Below are 8,465 nucleotides of genomic sequence, written 5' to 3'. Positions count from 1 at the left end.
AGTCTATCTCTTGGGTGTAAATACATTGATCAAGCTCATAGAAACTCATACATTAAAAACCCAACCAGGCGCAGTGGCTCACACCTGTAAATCCCAACACTTTTGGAGGCTGAGGCAGGAGGATCACTTGAACCCAGGAGTTTGAGACTAGCCTGGGCAACATAGTGAGACCCCATCTGTAAAAAAAAAAAAAAAAAAAAAAAACCTGCAAAAAACCTAATATATAATCTGTCATGGGATTAGAGTTTAAAAAAAAAAAGAAAAAACAATACAAATTAATTGATTTATAAATATAGTTGCCAATTGACTGAATACTTTTTTTACTGCCCATAGCATTATATTTCCATAGGCAAATTAATGTGGGAAACAAAATTATTATTGAAAGACTGCTTCATAAGTACAAAATTAGATCAATAGAAGTTGGTTGAAGTTAGTGCTGTCAAGTTATAACAATCTGATGCATCCACTTGTATCCTAAGAACATACTTGCTGAAGAGCCTAGATACTTAAGTCTGTGGGCCAGAGCTGACTAACAATCTGAAGACACTGTAGCAGTCAAAATAATAGTCTCCAAAGATGTCCTCATCTGAATCCCCAGAACCTGTGAATATGCTATGTTACATGGCAGGAAGGAATTAAGGTTGCAGATGGAATTTAGGTTGCTAGTGAGCTGAATTTAAAATAAGAAAATTATCCTAGATTATCCAGGTAGGCCCAGGGTAGTAATCACGAGGGTACTTTAAATGTGGAAGAAGGAGGTACAATTTAGAGTGACACAATATGAGAAAGACTCAACTGGCCATGGCTGGTTTTGAAGATGAAGGGGGCCATGAGCCAAGAAATGTGGGAACCTCTAGAAGCTGGAAAATGCAAGAATACAGATTATCCTCTAGATTGTTTAGAGAGGAATACAGCCCTGCTGACACCTTAATTTTAGCATAGTGAGAGGCATCTACGACTTTAGGACTTTTTTCTTTGTACAAGATTTTATTAAAGTTCTTTACAGAACAACATCCAGACTCCAGACACAGCTGCTATGGAGACCCTGTTATGCTGTGGGGACTGGCTGGGACATGGCAGGTGGCTCTGGCTTCCTACCCTTCTGTTCTGAGATGGGAATGGTGGAGAGTATCTCATCTTTGGGTTCCATGAACCCAAAGATGGGTCCCCTGCCCTTGGTCGGGCAGGGGCTTCCTAGGGCTAATCTTACCAGCTGGTTCCCAGGGAAGCATGATCTTCACCTTGATGCCCAACACATCCTGTTGGAGCAGCACATGGTGCACAGCGGTGTCAACATAGTATTAACAGGGTCCCAGCTGTGGATCATCAGGCCATCCTCAAACTTCATGGATTTAGCTCTCTGTCCTCAGAGTTTCCTGGACACAATGACCTTGAAGCCTTTGGCCCCATGCTCCATGATGAACCGCAGCACACCATAGCAGGACTTCTGCACAGCAAGCCCTCCTAGGGATTTGTAACACAGAGACTCTGCCTGGACAATGGCACATATCTCTTGTAGACACCTTTTCAGCATAAAGCTCTACTTTACCCTCTGAAAAGCCAAACCTCTTCTAAACTACAGCAGTCAATTCCCAAATATGCCAGCCCTTCTCACCAAGAACATTCTGTGTTCTGGTGGCTAAGGTAAAGATTTCTGTCCTAGTTGGTGTAACTCAGACCTCAACTCCAGAGTAGCTATCTTCAGCCAGCTCCTGAATGAGAACTTCATTCAGTTCAGCTTTGAAGATACCATCAATGACAAACTTCCTCTTCTTGGAAAACTGCACCACCATCTTGCTGTGGCACACCAGTGAAAGGAAAGGATGACATTTGGGACTTCTGACCTCCAGAACTGTAAAATAAGGTAATTTGTTATAGCAACAATGGGAAATGAACACAGACACCCTGCCAAAATTTGATCTTTCTGACCTCTATTTATGGATTCCATAAATTTTCCTTTCACCATCTTTTAAAGCAAACTAATATAATAACTTGGTGTAAACTTTTAGTTACATCACAATCCAGACAGGCTTCTCCAGCTGGATCACCTTAATTGGTGTTCCAATTATTTGGACACTTTTTATTCTGGCAAATCTTGTATGCGGGCCATTTCTTGATCCTGGGAATCTCCAGACAATAGGATTGAAGAGATCTGGCTCTAAGATTTCTTATTGTTACATTTTGTTCTCTCAAAGGCCATTCTAGACTAACCAAAACTGAAAGGTGAATTCTGGAATCCCTCCAAATGTCTGGGGACACCAAATCTAGGAGAGTACAGGGCAGGACAAATATCTAATGGCATGAGTAAGCTGGCATATTGTAACCGAACACAGAGATTATTGTTCCCTGAAGAATACAACTGCATTACAGTGTCAAAGGCTTGTCTTAAAAGACAGAGCATGTTCCTCCTTGTATCAAGCTAGATACAAAGAGATCTTCCTCATCTCTGAAAACAAAGTTCTTTATAGTCCATGTTATAGAGTCCAGATTTGTTCTAAATTTAAAAAAAGCTAAAAGTTATTGAGCTTTTACTATGTATCAGGCACTATTCTAATTTCATTTAAGTTCATTTAAACTTCACCACAACCCTATGACTTACCAATAATTATCCCTGTTTTACAGATGAAGAAACTGAGGCTCAGAGTGACTAAGTAGTTTGACCAGGGTTAGACAACTGGTAAGTGGCAGAGCTATTATTTGAACCTCATCAGTCTAGAGACTGAGTTCTTAACTAATACATTTTATACTACAGTTTGAATATGTCCCTCAAAGTTTACATGTTGAAAACTTGATCCCCAATGTCATGATGTTGAGAGGTGGAGCCCAATGAGAAGTGATTAGGCTATGAGGCCTCTGCCCTCATGAATGGATTAATGCTGTTATCCTGGGAATGGGTTCCTTATAAAAACGATGAGTTTGGCCTCGTCTTGCTCTCTCTCTCTCTCTTTCTCTCTCTCTCTCACCTTCTCTTTGTCCTTCTGCCATGGGATGATGTAGCAAGAAGGCCCTCACCAGATGCCAGCCCCTCAATCTTGGACTTCCCAGCCTCAAGAACCCATGAGCTAATAAATTTCTGTTCACTATGTGAAAGTTGTCAAGATCAAAATGGAGTCACTTGGGTTAAAAAATAAAAATAAAAAATAGAGCCTCAAAGGGCCATGAAGGAATGGTTCTCACAAATAAATGCCTGGTAACAAAAACTATCACAAAAGATGCTGCAAAAACCGTAACATTGCACGAACACCACAGCAACCTTGCACACAAAACAGTATTTCTGTGAGGATATCTGCCTAGCAACTGCCTATCTAACCTTGGACTCGTATCACCTTTGTAATTGATCCTCGTAGCCATGGCTAAATTATCTCAAAACAATTATGTAATCCTTTTAATTTTTTCTTTAAAAACCTTTGTGTTCCTTCACCTCCCTAAATACCCATGTAGTTTACTAAGGGTGCACATGCTGCTATTGCAATGCCCTATTCCTGAATAAAGATCATTTTCTTTTAGAGAGCCTCTCTCTGTTATCTTGGTCGACAATTATAAATTACCCAGTCTGTGCTATTCTCTTATAGCACAAAACAAAGACACTTTTCCATAATTGAGAAGTGTATTCATCTTCAACAAATACAGGTATACCAGAACGAAAATAAAGGGAAGTACAGGGGATGACTACATAAAGAAGAGGATGTTTTTCACAATAAGGACTATTAATAACAAAGCAAAGTAATTATGATAATAATTTAATTAAAAATGAGAGGATTATCTCCAATAATTGTGTTTGAGAAGAAAAACTTGTACTACAAACTTGGAATAATGTGCTTATAGCAGTTTAGTCATAGTAGTTCTGTTGAAGCTGTCTAGTTGGATAAAAAAGTTATTGCACTGTGAATCAGAAGAATCGGATTCCAGGTATTCTTGCCGCTATTTAACTAAGTGAGCTTGATAAAGCCACTAACCTTCTAGCTCCTAGTTTACCAGAAATAGTATTCATGCTGCTGGAGAAAGCACTGTAAGAAGAAAAAGGATAAATGCTTTCTTGTCACAGGAGATTGAACACTAGCATCAAGAATTTATTAACATTTTAAAATACTAAAAGAGTATAATTGGATTGTTTTTAACACAAAGGATAAATGCTTGAGATGATGGATACCCATTTACCCTGATGTGATTATTACTCATTGCATGCCTGTATCAAAATAGCTCATGTACCCCCATAAATATACACACCTACTATGTATCCACAAAAATGAAAAATAAAAATTTTTTTTAAAAAGAATTTATTGAACACATCCCATTTGAAAAGCACAAGGTAAGTTGAAAATTGGAAGGGACAACATTAATTTATTTCATCAAGTTTAAATTAGTGGGTAGTGAGGCCTGAAAAACAATACTCCTAAAATTATAAAGAAAAGTTTAAAAAATCATCAGTGAAAAAAGGCAAATCTACTAGATAGCTCATGATCTTTTTGCATCCAGGTAAGCTGGGATATCTATGCATTTTAACAGCTTTTGTAAATTTCTCTATTCCACTAGAGATATTCTTAAATGAAGTTAGCTTTTGGTTCAAGTCAATTTAGTTCAACCTACATTTATAGAATGCCCTCAAAAGCAATTTACTCTGAAACTAAGGAAGCCTAAGCTCCAGGCCTGTCACTTGCACAGCCCCCATGAGCACTGGGAGCTGCTGGGCATTTGGTGGAAGCAGAAACCAGGTCACAAACAGGAAGAGGTTCTATGTAGCACTTATGGTAAATTGCCTAAAAGAGTTCACGGAAGGAAAGGACCTGAATTTCCACAGCTCTAGTAAATTGTTGTGGCTCTTTTTGCATTCTAAATGTAGTACTCACTTTTCAACATAATTTTGTATCCGTAATGTTATATCAAAGCACATCCCCCAAATTCTATAAGAGATTTATACAAAGATGAAGGATTTCACTGTTTTGTAGGAAGAAGAGTGCAGAATTAGGTATAAAACAAAATTGCGGGGCACGGTGGCTCACGCCTATAATCCCAGCACTTTGGGAGGCTGAGGTGGGTGGATTATCTGAGGTCAGGAGTTTGAGACCAGCCTGACCAACATGGTGAAACCCCATCTCTACTAAAAATACAAAAAAAAAAAAAAATTAGCTGGGCATGGTGGCAGGCACCTGTAATCCCAGCTACTTGGGAGGCTAAGGCAGGAGAATCGCCTGAAGCCATTGCACTCCAACCTGGGTGACAGAGCAAGCCTCTGCCTCAAAAAAAAAAAAAAAAAAAGCTAGTCCAGTAATAGCAACAAAGTGTAATAGGATCGCTTAGAATAAAACATTAGTAATACTAATTCGTTGCAGTATCCTTATCTTCTGGATGATGCCAGGCTCACAAAAACAAACAAACAAAACAAACCCTGAGAGAGTTGAAGAAATCCTGAATCTGTGAAATAGCCCATGGCCTGGAGTTTCTTAAGGTAGTGCCTTTTAAATATAAATATAAAGATAAATATATATATATATATATTTTTTTTTTTTTGAGATGGAGTCTCACTCTGTCGCCCAGGCTGGAGTGCAGTGGCTCGATCGCAGCTCACTACAAGCTCCGCCTCCTGGGTTCATGCCATTCTCCTGCCTCAGCCTCCCGAGTAGCTGGGACTACAGGCACCCGCCACCACGCCCGACTAATTTTTTGTATTTTCAGTGGAGACGGGGTTTCACCGTGTTAGCCAGGATGGTCTCGAGCTCTTGACCCCGTGATCCGCCCGCCTCAGCCTCCCAAAGTGCTGGGATTACAGGCCTGAGCCACTGCGCCCTGCCAATATTTTCTATTGTGATCTGTAGTGTAACAGACAGTAGTGTTCATCAAGTATACTACACACTCCTTTACATTTCTCAGCTTTCTATTTTTCTTTTTTTTTTTGAGACAGAGTCTCACTCCGACACCCAGGCTGGAGTGCAGTGGTGTGATCTTGGCTCACTGCAACCTCTGCCTCCCAGGTTCAAGCGATTCCCCTGCCTCAGCCTCCCAAGTAGCTAGGATTACAAGCATGCGCCACCACGCCCGGCTAATTTTTGTATTTTAGTGGAGACGGGGTTTCACCATGCTGGCCTTGATGGTCTGATCTCCTGACCTCGTGATCCGCCTGTCTCGGCCTCCCAAAGTGCTGGGAGTACAGGCGTGAGCCACCGTGCCTGGCCTCAGCTTTCTTCACAGTTAAAAATTGGAGGCATGTGTCTATTCTGGTCAATGGCCCATGAGAGAAAGTGATTAGGTTGTTTCTGTTTCAAGGGTCTTAACCCTGGGTAAGAGCTAGTATGAGTCCTCTGTGCTCTCTCTAGAAAGATTTTAAACCTAGAATAAAGACCATCAAGATGGAGTAATTGAAGGATATATAAATATTACATTCTTGAAGATCTGGAAGACAACCACCAAGGAGAGCAAGCCGACTTTATGGGACTTTATGGGAGTGACGTATGACATGTAAAATACTTTGATGTTAAGCTATGCTGATTAGGGGTGGGGGTGGGGAGGTGTTACCACAATTTCACCTAGTGTAGCTTATCCAGACTAATTCATTCTTTTTTCTTTTTTCTTTTTCGATTTGGAGTCTCACTCTGTTGTCCAGGCTGGAGTGCAGTGGCACAATCTCTGCCCACCGCAACCTCTGCCTCCTGGGTTCAAGCAATTCTTGTGCCGCAGCCTCCCAAGTAGCTGGGATTACGGGTGCACGCCACCACACCCAGCTAATTTTTGTACTTTTAGTAGAGACAGGGTTTCACCATGTTGGCTAGGCTGGTCTCGAACTCCTGACCTCAAGTGATCTGCCCATTTTGGCATCCCAAAGTGCTGGGATTACAGGCGTGAGCCACCACACCTGACACAGACTAATTCTCACATACAAATAAATGCATTTCACATCTTGACTGTGTGTGTATATGTGTGTTTGTGTATGTATATACACACACATACATAACTGAACCAAATTTAAATATAATATCCTTGCTATTTCTGATTTACCTAGTATTTTCTGTTCTATTTAAGAAAATGATTATACTTAATTTTACCACACCCTAATTGGTCTCCACCCACAATGTGAAAAATACTGTCTTAAGTTGCCTCAGATGCTGACTGTCTATAAACAAGTTTCTGGCGTGTCCAATTATTTAGAAAAATAATTATAAGTTTTACAATAAATGCATTGCTACAATGAAAATGAAATGGAAAATACAAAATATTTCATCTTGTAAAATTAAATTATGGCTTTTCTTGCAGTATGTTTCTATTTGGTGCATACATGTACATACATGTGCATACATATATGCATGAATGTTTTTAGATGTTCTGCAAAACTGTTGGTTCCGCTGCTCTGTAAGTTTGCACTTTATCACTCCAAAAGAACTCCATTAAGATCGCGGCCGAGATCTCGCCACTGCACTCCAGCCTGGGCGACAGAGCGAGACTCCGTCTCAAAAAAAGATCACGGCCGGGCGCGGTTGCTCACGCCTGTAATCCCAGCACTTTGGGAGGCCGAGATGAGCGGATCACGAGGTCAGGAGATCGAGACCGTCCTGGCCAACATGGTGAAACCCCGTCTCTACTAAAAATACAAAAATTAGCTGGGCGTGGTGGTGTTAGCCTGTAGTCCCGGCTTCTTGGGAGGCTGAGGCAGGAGAATCGCTTGAACCTGAGAGGCAGAGGTTGCAATGAGCCTAGATAGCGCCACTGCACTCCAGCCTGGGCGACAGAGCAAGACTCCGTCTCAAAAAAAAAAAAAAAAAAAAAAAAATCGCCTGATCCAGGCCGGGCCTGGTAGCCCACGCCTGTTAATCCCAGCATTTTGGGAGGCTGAGGGTGATGGATCACCTGAGGTTAGGAGTTCCAGACCAGCCTGGCAAAATCCCCTCTCTACTAAAAATACAAAGATTAGACGGACGTGGTGGCACGCGCCTGTAATCCCTGTAATCCCAGCTACCTGGGAGGCTGAGGCAGCAGAATCACCTGAACTCGAAAGGCAGAGGTTGCTGTGAGCCGAGATTGTGCCACTGCATTCCATCCTGGGTGACAGATCCAGACACTGTCTCAAAAGTAAAAAACAGGCCGGGTGCGGTGGCTCACGCCTGTAATCCCAGCACTTTGGGAGGTTGAGAAGGGCGGATCACGAGGTCAGGAGTTTGAGACTATCCTGGCCAACATGGTGAAACCCTATCTCTACTAAAAATACAAAAATTAGCTGGGCGTGGTGGTGCGCGCCTGCAGTCCCAGCTACTAGGGAGGTTGAGGCAGGAGAATCGCTTGAACTCCTGGAGGCGGAGCTTGCAGTGAGCCGGGATCGTGCCACACTGCACTCCAGCCTGGAGACAGAGCAAGACTCCGTCTCAAAATAAATAAATAAATAAATAAATAAATAAATAAAGTAAAAAAAAAAAGAACACTTGATCCCTGAGAACAAAGTCATCTTCATTTATTTCTCTTTCCAATCACAGGAAAAATAA

The 8,465-nt window shown here is 41.5% G+C and overlaps 1 pseudogene; it reads right to left on the bottom strand.

The window, feature by feature from the left end:
• Positions 1-986: 986 nt before the first annotated feature.
• The window catches only part of LOC129038967 (small ribosomal subunit protein uS3-like), a 44,960-nt pseudogene continuing 37,481 nt past the window's right edge, over positions 987-8,465 (bottom strand).

The sequence above is a fragment of the Pongo pygmaeus genome, chromosome 5 (genome assembly GCF_028885625.2).
Source record: "Pongo pygmaeus isolate AG05252 chromosome 5, NHGRI_mPonPyg2-v2.0_pri, whole genome shotgun sequence".
Lineage (NCBI taxonomy): Eukaryota > Metazoa > Chordata > Mammalia > Primates > Hominidae > Pongo > Pongo pygmaeus.
The sequence above is the reverse complement of the archived record's forward strand: the minus strand, read 5'-3'. Positions and strand labels throughout refer to the sequence as shown.